At 38.9% G+C, this 17,509-nt stretch overlaps 1 long non-coding RNA gene across 1 annotated transcript; it reads right to left on the minus strand.

Annotated features, from left to right (window-relative positions):
- Positions 1-1,276: 1,276 nt before the first annotated feature.
- Positions 1,277-15,078, minus strand: LOC108531546 (uncharacterized). The gene is made up of 3 exons (XR_001886202.1): positions 15,031-15,078; positions 2,134-2,261; positions 1,277-1,360 (listed from the first exon to the last, which is right to left on the minus strand). It is a non-coding gene; the product is annotated as an uncharacterized LOC108531546 (long non-coding RNA).
- Between the last annotated feature and the right edge of the window lie 2,431 nt (positions 15,079-17,509).

Genomic DNA, 17,509 nt, shown 5'->3' on the forward strand with positions numbered 1-17,509 from the left:
TTACCCCTATTCCTCAGCTCCTCTTTTCTGTAGATTGGCTTCACTTTCAGGCAGCCTTTTCAGATCCCATGGGAAGATAGTTACTAGCACTTCCAGTTTATGTCTATCAGTTTAGCTATCCCAGTGGAAAGAGAGCACCCCATTCCCAATAGTTCCCATAAAAGACTCATGGTCTTTGGAAAACCCCTTTAGATCTCAGACTCAAATTTGAACCAATGCAAAATGCAAATTGGCCAGGTTTCAGGTACATGCACCACATATTATACGAACTACAATTTGGGAGGGGGTGTTTGCCTGAAGGAAAATCAGAGTAATGTTACAAGAAAAAGTGGGGAATTAATAATAAATGATGGGCAGGCAAAAACAATTTACTTTCACTCCAACATCTCTTGGATCTCAAAGTACTCAATGAAATGCAGAACTTGGAGTTGATGATGTGAAGCTTTTTACTCTAAGATTCAAACGACAATACCTTTAAAAAACTTCTGAGAAAGAAAATTGAAACCCAATATTTATTCTCCTCCTCTATCTTTAGTGAAAGAATCCCCTAACCTGTGATAGATGCATAGCTGCCCAGCAAAAGACTATTATTCCCAAGCTCCCATGTAGCTAAGTGTGGCCAAATGACTGATTTGGTAGGTGGAATTATGACCTCTGTATTAGTCTGCTCTCATGCTGCTAATAAAGACGTACCCGAGCCTGGGTAATTTATAAAGGAAAAAGGTTTAACTGACTCACAGTTCTGCATGCCTGTGGAGGCCTCAGGAAACTTACGATCATAGCAGAAGGGGAGGCAAACATGTCCTTCTTCACATGGTGGCAGGACGGAGAAGTGCTGAGCAAAAGGAGGAAAAGCCCCTTATAAAACTAAACTGTCACATCTCATGGGAACTCACTCACTCTCATGAGAACAGCATAAGAGTAACTACCCCCATGATTAAATTACCTCCCACTGTGTCCCCCCCATGATATGTGGGGATTATGGGAACTATAATTCAAGATGAAATACAGCCAAGATGTATCAGCCTCCAAAGATAGCCAGGTCTTAATCCTTAGAAACTGAGATTGTCACCTTATAAGGTAACAGGGTCTTTGCAGGTGTGATTGAGTTAAGGATCTTGAGATGGGAAAATTATTCTGGATTATCCAGGGAGGCATTAACCGCAACCACAAAAGCCCTTATGAGAAGGAAGCACAGGAAAATTACATACAGCAGAGGAGAAGGCAATGTGACCACCAATGTAGAGACTGGAGTGATGCAGAATGCAATAGATACCAGAAGCTGGAAGAGGCAAAGAGGGGGTTCCCTTCCACAGTCACCAGAGGGGGCACAGCCTTGCTGACACCTTGAGTTCCGTCACTAAAAAAGAGAACTGTGAATGAATAAACTTCTGTTGCTTTAAGCCACTGAATTTATGGTAGTTTGTTATAGCAGCCATAGGAAACTAATACAAATTAGTATGAGTTTTAGCAAATAAAATATGAGGAGAAAGGAGGTGCCCAACTACCAGCTCATGCCCTTCAAGGGAAAGGCAATAGCCTCCCTTCCTCTCTCTCTCTCTTTTATTCTGTGGTCTAGAAGGCAGACATGGTGGTGAGCTATCTTGGACCACCACCCATTATGTGAATAAAGGTAACAACCCTACAATGGCAGAGCAGAAAGATAGAAGGAACCCAGATCCCTAATATTCAGCCTGAGTTTCCAGTTTGAGAAATAAATAAAATTCTCTCTTGCTTAAGCCACAGTATTTTGGGATCTCTTATGACAGCTAATCTGTATCCTAATGAAATCACCATTTTTGACTGCCATGAGATGCTCCTTGCAGACTTCAACTACAAGGAGTACAATTCACCAATAGTCAGTGGCCACAATCTGAAATCCCCTACCACGTTTGTACCCAGCCCATGCTTTCACAAGCTGCTCCTGCATAGTGACTGGGCATGGTAGAGATACTAAAGCAGTCCTATTCCTGGGAGACATAGTACTCCTATAACAGGCATCTTTGGCTCAAAGATTTATCCAATGTCCTTGCCAAAACTTCCTTAGACAGCATGGCAGTCTAAGAAACTTAGACCCAACCTTCCTTCCCTCTGTGGTCTCTCAGGGCAGACTTGTGGTTCTCCCAAACTTACCAGCTCCTGCTCCATTTTCCCTCACAGATGAATCTGCTAATAAAATCCTTGCTCATTTAATTTCATCTTGGCATCTCTTCTCAGATTAGCATACCACCCTTTCTGAGAAATTCAAGAAAAATAGGCATCTGCAAAAGTAGAAAAAAAAAAGAATTTTATCATGCAGTAAAAATAACATGCTATAAACATATTTTGTAAATACCCAAGGTACCTCTCTGTGAAACCAAGAAAGAAGTCTTGACCATCTTATACAACTTCACTTTCCCCAAACAACCTCTTGGTTATTTCCAAATTCCCCTCTGCCACTTAGAAATAAATTAGGAGGGCGATAAAGTTTTCTCTCAATGTTTAGCAAATTGTATGTTATTGGCTATTCTGAACAACTGAATGAAAAGTAAAATCCCACGAATTACCCAGTTGCTTATTTAAACATCAAACATGTAGTTGGTTGATGATAAACAGGTAAACACTCAGAATAATCTAGTTTTTTCATTAATCTTTCACCCGATTTAACATAGTGTAGATGGAGTCCATTAGCTCTGCGTCTCCACGTGTTTGCATGTTTTCATCTTGGTGAGTGCTAATCTGTCATCCTGGATGTGCAGATGTCCACACAATGTGAAGACTTGCTTAACTCTCCTCATTAGAAGTTACTGCTCTACTCCACTATAGTCTACTATTTGCACCATTAATGATAACTTATTTCATACACACACACACACACACACACACACACACACACACACACTAAGGCCAGGCACGGTGGCTCACTCCTGTAATCCCAGCTACTCGGGAGGCTGAGGCAGGAGAATGGCATGAACCCGGGAGGAGGAGTTTGCAGTGAGCCGAGATCGTGCCACTGTACTCCAGCTTGGGTGATAAAGCAAGACTCCATCTAAAATATATATATTCTTTAAGTTTTGGGATACATGTGCAGAACGTGCAGGTTTATTACATAGGTATACACGTGCCATGGTGGTTTGCTGCACCCATCAACCCATCATCTACATTAGGTATACATTAGGTATACATTCTCCTAATTCTATGCCTCCCCTAGCCCCCCACCTCCTGACAGGCCCCGATGTGTGATGTTTCCCTCCCTGTGGCCATGTGTTCTCATTGTTCAACTCCCACTTATGAGTGAGAACATGCAGTGTTTGGCTTTTTGTTCTTGTGTTAGTTTGCGGAGAATGATGGTTTCCAGCTTCATCCATGTCCTTGCAAAGGACATGAACTCATCCTTAAAGGCTGCATTAGTATTCCATGGTAGTAATATGTCCAACAGTTTCTTTATCTAGTCTAACCACTGGGATGGGTATTAGTTGGTCCAAAGTCCTTTGTATGTGAACCAGTGCTGCAATAAAACCATATGTGGTGCATTGCTGTTTTATAGGGCAAATGATTTATAGTCCTTTGGGTATATTACCCAGTAATGCGGATTCGTTGGTCAAAATTTGGTTATTTCTGGTGGCTTAGATCCTTGAGGATTGTTCAACCACTGTCTCCCACAAGGCTGGGAGAGCTAATTTACCACTCCTCACCAAACAGTGTAAAAGCATTCCTATTTCTCCACATTCCCTCTCCCAAGCACCTGTTGTCCTGACTTTTTTAGTGATCACCATTCTAAACTGGGCATGAAGGATGTACTCAATTGGGGGTTTGATTTTGCATTTCTCTAATGACCAGGTGATATGAGTTTCTTTTTGTTTGTTGGTCGCATAAATGTCTTCTTTTGAGAAGTGTCTGTTCATATCCTTTGCCCACTTTTGATGGTTTTCTCTTGTGAATTTGTTTAAGCTCTTTGTAGATTCTGGATATTAGCTTTTTGTCAGATGGATAGATTGCAAAAATTTTCTCATTCTGTAGGTTGCCTGTTCACTCTGATGATAGTTTCTTTGGCTGTGCAGAAGTTCTTTAGTTTAATTAGATCCCATTTGTCTATTTTGGTTTTTGTTGTAATTGCTTTTGGTGTTTTAGTCATAAAGTCTTTGCCCATGCCTATGTCCTGAATGGTATTGCCTAGGTTTTCTTCTAGGGCTTTTATGGTTTTAAGTCTTACGTTTAAGTCATTTATGTCATCTGCCTCAATGCTCTTGACAATCATTTGAGTGTGCCTACACTCCATGACCTGAAATACAATTGAGAGTCTAGAAACTTATATGTATAATCAACTGATTTTCAACAAGAGGGCCCAAAAACTCAATGGAGAAAAAAAAAACAGTATTTTCAATAAATAGTACTTTAAATGGACAACTTGGATATCAAATGGACAACTTGATATCCACACGCAATAGGATAAAGTTGGATCTTTTTCTCACACCATACACATAAATTAAAATTGATCACAGACTTAAATATAAGAGATAACACTGTAAAACTATTAGGAGAACCTTCAAGATCTTAGGTTAGGGAATATTGTCTTATAAATAACATGAAAATACAAGTGACAAAAGAAAATAGATAAGTGGGACTTCAAAATTAAAAAATTTTGTGCTTCAAAGAGCACCACTAAAGAAGTAAAAAGACAACCCACAAAATGATAGCAAATATTTTCAAATCATATAGCTGATAAAGAACTTTTATCTGTATTACATTAAAAACTATTATAATACAACAATAAAATGACAACCCAAATTTAAAAATATGTAAAGGATCTGAACAGACATTTCTCCAAGGAGAAATACACAAATGAGGATATACAAATGGCCAAAAAGCACTTGAAACAATTCTGAACGTTATTAGCCATTATGGAAATGCAAATAAAAACCACAGTGAAATATGACTTCAAATTCACTAAAATGGTTATAATCAAAAAGAGACACTGACAAATATTGGCAGTGATATGTGAAACTGGAATCCTCATACACAATTGGGAACATGAGATTTTGCATCCACTTTGGAAAATAGGCTGGTAGTTCATCAAAAGGGTAAACATAAAATTATCATATGGCCCCCAAATTCCACTACTAGATATATTCATCCAGGAGAAATAAAATATATGTCTGCACAAAACTTGTACATAAATAAATGTTCATAGCAGCATTATTCATAATAGCTTATAACTAGAACCAAGTTTTCATCAATTGAATAACAGATAAACAAAATGTATATATCTATTCAATGGAATATTATTTGGCAATTAAAACAGAATGAAATACTGAAACATAACACAAAATGGATGAACTCTTAGAATAGTATGCTACATTAAAGAAGACAGACATAAAAGGCCATATACGGCAAGATTCAATTTATATGAAATGTCCAGAATAGGCAAATTCACAGAGACAGAAAATAGAATGATGGTTGCCAGGGGATGGGAGTCGGGAGAATGAAGAGTGACTGCTTAAAGGTATTGAGTTTCTTTTGGGGGTGAAGACTATGTTGTGAAATTAGATAGTGGTGATGGTTGTACAACTTTGTGAAAATGCTAAAAAACATTGAACTGTACACTAAAAAGGTGGATTTTATGATATATGAGCTATATCTCAACTTGTAAAAGTCTATGAGCCTCCAATAGCTTGTAAACCTTCATCTCCATTATCCCTATTAACATTGCCCATATCCTTAAATCATTTTCCCCAGTCATCAGTTAACCAATATGAGCTTCCCGCTTCACCTTAGCATATAACATAGTGAATTAAGGCTAATGTTGAAATCAATTTTACTTGTGAAAAAATAAGACATGAGCCTCTTGTTTAAAAAAAAAGGAAACTGGGGGAAATTTTTAAAATATATATTTTACTTATCTTTTGAAGATTAAAGTTTTTGTATTTTTTTTTTTTTCCCATAAACATCTCAGCTCTACGTGACCATACAAAATCTCTCTCCTTTTGTTGACAGGCTTGTTGCAGGACAGGGAAGACAAATCCTAATCAATGACAAATTGGTTTCTTTAAGTTTTCACATCCTTTTGTATAATTGCCTTTGAGATTGAGCTCATGGTCTCTTCTGAATTTCAGATCAAGCTGGGGCAACTGATAAATTGGCAGCCCCTACAGGGGCTCATTTTAAGCCACTTTCCTCCCACCCCAGTACTTGAAGATTAGATGAAAGTGACAGTTGTCTTGTCATACGACTATTAAAAAATTAATCTCCTTATTCAAGGGGAGGTATGCAGGCAAATGAATTATCCCAATTCTTCAGTATTTTTATCTTACACTTCAGCATGACTGAAGAAGAGACATACATTACCACAACAACAAGATGCCAAAACGCTCCCCTGAAACATTATTTTCATGGCTGTAAACACAGTTGAGGTTTCAGAAATATCTTCTCACTATATTGACCAAGCACAAAAGGTAACAAATTATTTAACATTAACCAATCAATCTGGGCAAAATTCTGCTATGTTTCATCACTATTCCAGCATTAAAGATGAAAACATATTTGCCTTTAGAAAGCAGTTCCTATGGAAATGACCATAAATAAAGATAAGGGTGAATATATAACAAGAAGTGGGGAAAATATATTCTTTTTTAAGTTGGCTACTTTGCACTGGTTGACTTGAGAAGAGTGCAGTTTCTCTTCTTTGGCAGAAAATTCTCCTTTGTTTAGAAAAACACATCAATGAGTTTCCTTGTATTGTATATATTTTTTATTTTCTATATATTCTGATGTTTTGACATCTTAAAAAAAACCTTTCTAGCTGGGGAGGGACTGCCCCTCCCAGGAACAGCCAGCTCTTAGAGATAGGGAGAGCTCAGCCAGGCATGCCTTTGATATGCAAACTAACCAATCTGCAGCCCAGAGCCCGGGCTTCTCTATTTGGCCCAGACACCCCAGGAGACTATATTCCTCTTCCCTAAACATCCCAAAGCCAGATTCCAGGCAACAAGGGACCACCTCTATAATTTAGAATGCACCACATATCACTCAAACCAGCTAGTCCTAAATTGTTCACTTTGCCCTGCCTTGCCTTTCCCATAGAAATCCCCATGGACCATGGCCCCAATCCACCCCCTGTTTTGTGTTTCTGTTTCCTGCCTCCTGACCACCATGCTATCTTGCCCCTGTGTCCCTGAGTGGTATGCCCCACCTTTAGGATCTGTGAGTATAACACACTTTGCTTGCCTGGGCCGCTCCTGAGTCTCCTCTTGTGGTTGCATCTTACTGAACATCACATAAAAGAATTGAAAATACCCCTCAACTCTCCAGACCAGATAAGAGAGATCTAGAAAAAGAAAAATAAAGCTCATCTACATAATAAATAATTAAAATTTCCCCAGTGGCGTTGGGCAAGGGAATCCTCCATATCCGTTTCCCCACCCTGCTCTGCCCTGTGTATCATCTGACCATAGGGGACTGCATTCAACAGACTCCCAAGCCCACCAGCTTCCAGCGGGGTTCTGCCAACATGTGACAACTGCCAATGACTGGAAAGTGAGGTCGGGGTGTTTATTCCCCAGGCTCTCCATCTGCTGCTTCATGAGCTAGCAGCACTTGGCATTTGTGGAAGCAAGGCATCCTTCTCCTGCAGGGTCTCTCTCCCCCTCAGGATTACCATGACATCTTCTCTGCTCTCCTCCTTCAGACCGAAGAGTGGTAACAGCTCCCTGCTGTTGCCAGCCACAGGGTGCTTCAACATAAAGTCAGCTCTGCTATAATGTGATACAGGCATTCTTGAAAATCATCATACTATGTAAAACTGTGCAATAAAAACCACAGGGCTTAGGGCAAAATGGGGCTAGAGGCAAATACACAAAAATAACACCTGTGACATGTTTTAAGAAGATAGGAACCTAATAAAAATGGTACAGTGTTACACTGGTTGAATAAGAAAGATATAAATACTAGAAGAAATATGGCACTCAGCCTTGCATTTGCTTATGTCGTGGGTGTGGGGAGAGGTGTACCTTGTGAGCTATTGTGAAGTGGTGGGAATGGGTTATCTGGAATCCCAGTGAAAGTTGTCACATAGGATGTAGGTGGGTGTGGCTCGCAAGAATGCGATGAACTGAGGGCAGATGGTGGTGGATGCTCAAAGCCCTTGCATTTTGTGTATCCCTACACTGCTTGGCTCACCTGGTTGTAGTTTTCTATGTTCACTTAATGTTTCTCATGGATGAAATCACACATAAGCAAATACAAAATTATGCTCAAATTTTCCCTGAATTTTAGAGTTGATGCTGGAATGAATTACAACTTTTGGGGCTGTTGGGATGGAATGAATGCATTTTGCATGTAGAAGAGCATGAATTTGGGGTGGGGGGTTAAGGATGGAATGCAATGGAATGAATGAATGTGTCCCACACTAAAAACGTATGTTGAAATCCTAACCCACAAAATGATAGCATTTGGAGGTAAGGCTTTGGAAATTGATTAGGTCATGAGGGTGGAGTCTCCATGAATGGGATTAGTGCCCTTATCAGAGAGACTCCTTAGAACTCCCTTGCACCTTCCCCCAGAGAGGATACAACCAGAAATCGTCAGTCTGCAACCTGAAACAGGACCCTCATCAGAATTCAACCATGCTGGCAACCTACTCTAGGATTTCCAGCCTCTAAAACAGTAAGAAATAAATTTTTGTTGTTTATAAGCCACCATAAGTCAATGGTCTCTGTTATAGCAGCCCAAATTAAGACAAAGCAATTGCCAAGGAACTTTGAAAAATGGTTATGTCTCTTTATAAAATTCTAGTTGCTTCATGTTCTACATGATCTTGCAATCTCCACCACAGCCTGCCCCACCTCCCAGCCTGGGTACCTGCAACAACTGTGGCTTTGTGAAGATTTGGGAAAGGAAAGGAGAGGAGAATGGCATATGAGAGACAAAGATAGGCAGAAAAGACAGGGACCACAGTTGCCAATAAAAAATAATTGAGACACAAACCTCCTTCCCTGGACTCAATCAAGGAGAGGGACCTTGGAAGGAAACCAGGCAGTTCACACTGTGTTAGTATGTGACTAGGGGCCACATTCCCACTGCTAGAGAATTGCACTCTACATGCAGAAAAAGCGAATATGATTTTACTTCCACATTTTCACCAAAAAAGCTTCCCAACTATGTTTTCATTCCAAAAGCACTTGTTCTGCAAGTAACAAAATTTTAGGAGTGAAAATATTCTATTATTTTTTCTTCAACAAGTCATTTTCTTTTTTACCTAAGCCAGAACATAAATATAACCTAGTCTTTGCTCAAAAACATTACATTAGCCATAGAAACACACCCATGTGAAGGAATTATTAATCTTCAAAAAAAAACTGTAGCAGAAGTTGATGAAAGCTGAAAGGTATTTTTACAGATGGTTGTGCTATGATGTATTTGATTTGAAAAATATTAAACAAAGCAATACTCCACATTTCTGTTTTATTCCCTGAAAGCAATTACTACATGAAAAGGTAGACAAGCAGGACACAGTCAACAAACAAAGGCTAAAGAGTTGTCATCAGGTTCGAAATGGTCTGGAAAATAAATGAGGGCCACTCGCCAATAATATGACTATAAAATATAGCAACGAAAAATCTATATTGCGAACATACACATATTACATCCCACATCACAGCTTGATGGAGCAGGAGATAAATGATCTAACATTGATTGTTTTTACAGGAATATGACAACCCCCCAAAGAAGAGAAACAGAACGTCTCTCCCTTCACATAAAAAGCAAATTACAGATGGAAAAAAAGTTCACTACTCTCAAAGCAAGATTCAATTAAAAAAATATGTCTGGCTTTGATAGGGCAAATTCCAGGCATACTATATTTTCATAGAAGTTGGTCCTAAAGGAAAGATTTGAGTGCAACAAAAACCTGTGGAACTTTTCACAGTTTGTCATAATTTCTCTGTAATACTAAGCAAGGATTTCTGCCTCCTTAGCTCATATTTTTCTTAATTGATCCTGCAAGGTGGTGTTATGTTTGTGATAGTGTATGTCCTTCCTGAAATCCATGTTGTATAATAGCTGCACTGCAGACATTGAATAATAACTAATACTGCCTTACAGCAATACTGTAATGGGTAGTGCTTTACTGAGGAGTGTGTGTATGTGTGTGTGTGTGCGCACGCGCAAATACATGTGGTTAAATGGCAGGATGAAACTACAGGAAGGAAGAGCAGAGGCAGCTCATCTTGACCCATGAAATGTTGCAAGGACATCACAAATGGAATCATTTAATTAGAAGGCAATCCTAACTCTGGGACATCCACTTCTATCTTCAGAAACATTACACAGGAACTGTATTGTCTTTGTGTTGTGCAAAGGTTCAAGCCAACACAAAGAACCTCTGAAAGTCACGTGATTTTTGAGCCAAAACTTCTGCGCACATTCCCCTCTGCCTCGTCACCTTTCATCCACTTTGTCCAGAGCATCATTAGGGTTTCTAGACAACCTGTTCTGGATCTTGTTATAATGCTCAGAATGGCTGTCAGCAGACAGGAAAAGAGTTCCAGTAGTCAGATTTGAGCTGTGTGAATAAATACACCCATTTGGGTGTTATCAAGCTTTTCCATTTGTCTTATCATTTCATTCTTCAGTTGACACTGTGACCCTTGGGAAGTCAAAGAAGACATTTCTCTGGTTCTTTACCCTCGACCTCAGGGCACTACAGCCTTTATTCTCTGTCCCCTATTGCCCTTTGGAGATAATTGCCTACACTTTGGTGCCTATATTACATATGTTTCAACCTGTTCTCCAAACGTTAACTGTTTGGGATTAAAATAGTTTCTAAGAAGTATTTTCAGCCTTTCCTTGAGTTTCTGCCAAATCTATGGCTCTCCACAGAAAGGAATATGCTGAGTATCAAAAACAAAATGAGGATTAGTCAGAAAGAGATAATAAATAGCACATTACTACATGTGACAAAAGCCAAAAAAAAAGCCCAACTTGTTTGTATTTTAATGTTTAACCATGACAACAGTTTGAGGTCTTAGTAAAGGTAATAGGAATATAGGTTTCTCATTTCTATCAAGAAGTGAGAAAACATAGGCAAGGCTTTACCGTGGAAGTCATATCAGATCATTGATATTGTTTATGCAACCAGATTAAAAGATTACACTTAAATATTTCCACAATGCATTATTTGCAATGTAAATACTAACAGCAGCAATAAATGACAGAATAAATTGTGATGTGAATAATTACAAAATAGGAGTTGGATTAAGGTCTGCAGGACTCTAGTTCTCTCAATATTATGCTAATAAAGGGGCAGGGAAATCTCTATTGAGACCTTTGTCAGAATCTGAAGGTTTGGGTGGAGAATGCCCTGGCTACCACTTGGGAAAGAAAGAACCATGGTGCTAAAATCATAACAAACATCACTACCACAACTTATTTAATCTTATAAAAAGAAAAAAAGCCAACCCCATGAGGTTAAGACACTATTATCATCCCCATGTTGCAGATGAGAAAATCAATATCCAAGGAGAGGTGGGGTTTACCAAAGGTTACAGAGTTGATAGATGGAGCAAAGAGATAAACTCAAGCAGTAGAGCTCATATGAATCCCTGCTTAACCCCACAGTATTGTGCCTGCATAATGGGCTAGGAAAGTTACAGTGTGTATTTGCCATGTCTCGCTAGAGGATTAGGCATTTAGCCAATCACTCATGTATTTGTTTATATATTCAACAAATATACACCGAGCACCTACTATGTGCCAGGCATTAATGCTAGAGCTTGGGGTTTAGTCATAAACAAGTAGGTGAGCCCTCTTCTTTTGAATTTACAATCTGGCTGGAGAGATTGGTGGTGAAAAACAGGTTACCTGCAGAGCTATGGAGGGAAATACTTGCAGGTAGTTCTGGAAGGTTAATATGCCTCAGAATTGCCTAGAGTGTTTATGAAAATACAGATTGTGCACTCCCACTCCACCCCACCCTCCACCCCCACCACTGCTACCTGCAGTTTCTGACTTAGTAGGTCTGTGTTTGGGCTTAAGAGTTGGCATTTGTAACCAGTTCCCAGATGGCGCTGATACCACTGGGCTGGAGAGTATGAGCATTGTTGCTCTAAGGGGTATTCGGTTGATGGAGAAAGAGCTCCTCATGCTGTATTTCACATCTCTTGGAGATAATCCTCTGCTTAAGAAAACTAGTTACTAACTTATATAGATACAATATGAGGCCTGCCAGAAAGACTCTCTCATCCTGCCTTAAAATATCAACATGTTCTCTAGGATGGGTAACATTCAGCCACCCACAGCTATTCACATGTGGGATCTGATGGAATGGGACAGAGGACAGGTAAGTTGTTGTTGTTGTTTTAATAGCCTTTATTTTTTACAGCAGATTTAGGTTGACAGAAATATTGAGCACAAATACAGAGCTCCTGTATACCTCCTACCCCCACCTCACTCCAACAGCTCTCACTGTCAACATCCCCCACCAGACTGGTACATTTGTTGCAACTGATGAACCTCCACTGACTCGTCATTATCACCCAAAGTCCATAATATATGTTAGTGTTCACTCATGTTGTACATTCTATGGGTTTGGACAAATGTATAACAACATGTATCCACCATTATAGTATCATACAGAATAGTTTCACTCCCTAAAATCCTCTGTGCCCCGTGGATTCATCCCTCCCTTCCCCCAACCCACAGTTTTGCCTTTTCCAGAATGTCATATAGTTGGAATTCCACAGTGTGTATCGTTTTCAGATTGGCTTCTTTCATTTATCAGTATGCATTTAAGATTCCTTCATGGTTTTTTGTGGCTTGATTGCTCATTTCTCTTTGTTGCTGAATAATATTCTGTTCCCTGGATGTACCATTGTTTATTTATCAATTACTGAAGGACATCTTAGTTGTTTCCAAGTTTGGCAATCATGAATAAAGCTGACATAAACATTTATGAGCAGGTTTTTGTGTGGATACAGATATTTACTTTTAATCATTTTAACCATCCGGCAAAACGTGCCTATAACTTGTATTTTTGTGTATTTCACAATGAAACATCTTTATATTATATTTTAATTTTAAATTTTTTGTTTTATTAACTAAACTTTTTTTGGTTTTTTAAGTTGGTAAAACGATATGTAATTATCATGTACGTCATGATGTTTTGAAGTATACATACATTGTGAAATGACCAATTTTAGCTCATTAACACATTTTATTGGCTCTCATAGCTATTTTTGTGGAGAGAACACAACATTCACCCTCTTAGCAATTTTCAAGAATATAATATATTGTTATTAACTGTAGTGACCATGTTGTACAATAGATCTCTTGAACTTATTTCCATGTAACTGAATTGAGACATTTTTAAATGAGCTAATATATGCAAAGCATAGTGCGTGGCACATATCAAAGCTTAATAATACCACCAGACAGGTGAGTTTAGAAACACAGACTTGAAAGGAAAAGCAAAACATGAAGCCAGGGTGTGTTATCTGGAGTATATTATTGAGGAATCAGAGGTAATATACAAAATATTGACACTCTAAGGGATGGAGGTGCTAATGGCAAGATGAGAACCACTACAGAGGAATTTTTTTACTCATCAATTCAAGAAGCACATCTCATTCGTACAGACAATAACACCCTCCCATTTAATTGACACGATGATTAAAGTTGCCTCCAGTTTCCTAGGTCTGGTTTCAACACATGTTTTAAAAAAAAAAAAAAAAAAAAAAAGCCCCGCAATATCATTTCTTGTCCCCCATTGAAGGGCATTCCAGATTCATGACCTTTTGTCTACTAGAGACATACATGGCAAGAGTGAAATGAAGTACTGGGAAAGAGACAATTTCTATGAAATACATATGTGGATAGAAAGTGCAGCATTATGTGTGAGAACAATGATATGTGAACATAGGTCCACATACATGTGATTGTTTTTTTCAAAGGTTTGAGTTGTCAAGCTGAATGCCACAGAACAAGAGGGCTTGTGGAGCTAGGTTATAAAACTGTGAGATGCAGAAAGGAGTAATACATGGGTTGGCATTTGGATAGCTTTCCTCCCAGATCAAGTAGAATGAAATTCTGACATCAAGAGGTCATTTGCTCTGCTCTGGAAATAGCCTTACACTAACACCAAGTAAGAGCATAACAAGTTGCATAAGTAAATATCCAGCCTTAAAGACAAATGCAAGTGATTTGGAAAGTCATTTAGGAGTTGGTTATCTACAATATCAGCTATCTAAATGGCTATTCCTTAACCTGGCCCAAATAATTAAAGGTTAGTTGGTTTCCTAAGCTAATGGCCCACAAGTGTGATTTGTTCAACCTGCTTCTCTTGCTGCTTGTTGATGTGCCTTTAAATGTTGAATTTGAATGAGTTAAATGGAGCACTCAGTCTCCTGTGTGCAACCTTGCCCAATGGTCTCTGATATCTTTTGCCTGGACTGGGTGAAACCTTTAAGTCACTGGCCAATCCCTTGGAAAGACTTGAGTTTTTGACCATTGCTATGTAGTTTAGAAAGTGTCTCTTCAACAACAGCATTATTTTCCTATTAATCTAACTGCCTCTTATTTTTTCCTCATCTCACTAGTGACAGGCCAGGTTTTTCCATAAGAATTTAATTGTTCCTGGGTGGGTGATATCATAGTATGTGAAACTTAGGGAAACTTAAGAAATGTTTCTCAATGAAAGTACAGAATTACTTTCTGGCATGGTTCATGGCATGGTTCACATTAGTGACCTAATTGGGAGGGGCTTGAAAATTTTGAGCTGAATAAATAAAATGGGTCAAATCTGTGAAATAACTTGATTTTTAGCAATAGAAGCATATTACCACCAGACACAAATTAGCTCAGAGAATACATTAAATTTTAGGAGGTACAGAAGCGTCTTTTTTTTTGGGGGGGGGGGACAAAATAAGGCTGGGAGAATGTGAAATACCCGAGGCATGTTCATTTTTATTCTATAATGAATAGGAAATCTACCGCAGTAAAAGCAGAATTAATGATTCAAAAACAGCTGGAGATATTGAAACAGAAATTAATCCTACTTACCTAACTCTTAAAACTGGCGAAAGGGCAAGGCAGGCTGAAAGCCAGCACCTGAAGGGAAGTGGAATGTGGATGTTAAAATTCTGTGACCAGTCATTCGTAGGACATTCACATATAGCTACGGTAAAGCCCACAAGTAGCAGATCTCACTAATTAGGAATAACGGGGTGATGGCCACTTGAAATCACTGGAAAACCTGAAGTGTGGACACTTTTTAAGGACATGTAGTGATATTGCTTTCAAGGCAGAGACTAACAACAAATGACTTTCAAAGGACTGCAAGGTCCCACTGGAGCTGCTAAGAGATAAAAATCATTTGCACTTAGCACATTCTTTATAGATCAGGGGCTAGTGCTTGGGTTGTACCAATCACTTTAAAACAGTTTGATTTTAAAAAGCTATGCATAACTCCTGCTACCTTATCTATGCTGTTCATTTGACCATCTTTTCCAAAAATGGTAGAAAAGTTTACTTTAGTCCAAGTGTTTTCCCGAGTGACAAATTCACGTTGGTAGTATATGTCATATTGAAATGGTCCCATTGATCTTAGAAATCTTACTGTTACAGTTGGGGAAAGACTGAAAATTGGAACATATGTATGTATGTATACACATGTGGGTGCATATGCACATGTGTATAAGGCCCATATTTGCCATCTTCTGTGTTGCTCTAAGTTTTATTTTTTTAATTATTGAATTCTAAGTGGCAAGTATGCAAACTTGAGACTCAAACAATTCATTTTGTGGTTTTTCTTTTTCAGGGTATTGGGAAGATATAGGAATGATGACCAGGGCTTTTCTTCACTAGTAAATTTTGCTGGTGGTTTTTAAACAAATAGAAAATTCATCTGGCAGCTCTGTTTTCCCATCACGTATGTATCTTCAAACCTATTCTGGATGGAAAAATAGCATTTATGTCCAAATCCATTTCAACATCAGCTCTTAACCAAAAGAGGTCTTTATAGAATTTCCAAGGCTAAAGCACTTGCTTATTTCCATACTTAGTGACTTTCAACAGACAGGAGCCTATGAAAGAACACACTAATTCCAGGATGTTTGTGAATGTCTACGCATTTTGGGGCCAAGGTACAAATGGCTTGTATATTTGCTAGATGAAACTGCCTGAGATTCCCTAAGGAGGAAGTAAAAGAACTTAGATCAAATGCACTCTCAGCATTGGTCCCCGAATAAGCTTTATGTATGAAATATATTAAATGATGTCCCTATTTAAAATTAGGCTATGCCCCCTCCTACTTAATTTCTCTCCTTAGCATTTATCATTTTACACTATAAAATTTACTTATTTGGTCTATTTTCTGTCTCCTTCCACCAAAATACAAGCTTCATGAGGGTAAGGATTTTACCTGTTTCTTATTGCTCAGTCTCCACTGCCAAGAATTCTGTCTGGACGAAGTCGATAAATAAATCATTGTGGAGTGACTGAGTGAATGACTGAGTATAAACAACCATGGATATCATCTCATTATCTTGTGTTCTAATGGACACAACAGGAAGACCTGGCTGGAACCTAGCTCTGCCACTTATGAACTGGAAGGCCTTAGATGAGGGACAGTCTCTCTGAGTGTCAGTTTTCCTCATGCCTGAAAAGCAGATGATAGTTCCTTCTCCACGAGGTTGTAACAACGAAAAAGGAACATGCCATGACACTGTTTGGCATATTTCTCGGCATGTTGTAGGTGCTTCAAGAATGTTGGCTATTATCACTGCTTTTGTCTTTATTTCAAAACCATTCACGAATGCAGAATAATACTCCCATGAATGTAACAGAATTCTGCACCTACGTATTTCATCATTCATCTGTTCTAAGAGCTCTGACACAGGACTAGGAAGAAACTGATGGGTGAAGAAGCTGCCCCACTCTTGCTGAGTTTTGAAAAACCATTTCTTGGGCTTGGAGAGTGGAAAGGGCCTCCTAAACCTGACCCCACAAAGGACCATGTGCAGCAGCTGGCCTGCCTGCCTCCGAGTTGCATGCTTAAGAAATCAGTAGGGCATTTGGGTCTCAGGCTGTCCATGCTATTACCTTCCTGAAGCCCTAAATACATTTGAAAAGCAATCGTTTTCCTTATAGCTTTGGAAAGGAGAATGTGAAGAGAAACCTGGTGGAGGCAAGCTCATATTTCAAGGCATGTCAGGAACCAAGATGGATGATGTGCAGATAACAGTGGAAACGGATGTAAAACATAAGACCAGGCCCACACAGATGCCCACACTGCCCCCCCACCCCACTTCAGGATCAAGATGAAATGGAGCCATAACATTCAAAAACAGAGGCACTGGCTTTCAGAATAAAGGATGGCTTGACAGTGCCTGATATTCAGGCCATCATTGTCTGCACTGGGATTTTGAATGCATAGATGCTTCCAGATAATGTCTATTTTTCTACCTCTTGCTCTGTGATTCCTAGCTCTGCTTGCCTTATTAGAATTATCAATAAAGAATATTGTTTTAAAAGCACTTAT

The sequence above is a fragment of the Rhinopithecus bieti genome, unplaced genomic scaffold (genome assembly GCF_001698545.2).
Source record: "Rhinopithecus bieti isolate Rb0 unplaced genomic scaffold, ASM169854v2 scaffold_8601, whole genome shotgun sequence".
NCBI classification, from domain to species: Eukaryota; Metazoa; Chordata; class Mammalia; order Primates; family Cercopithecidae; genus Rhinopithecus; species Rhinopithecus bieti.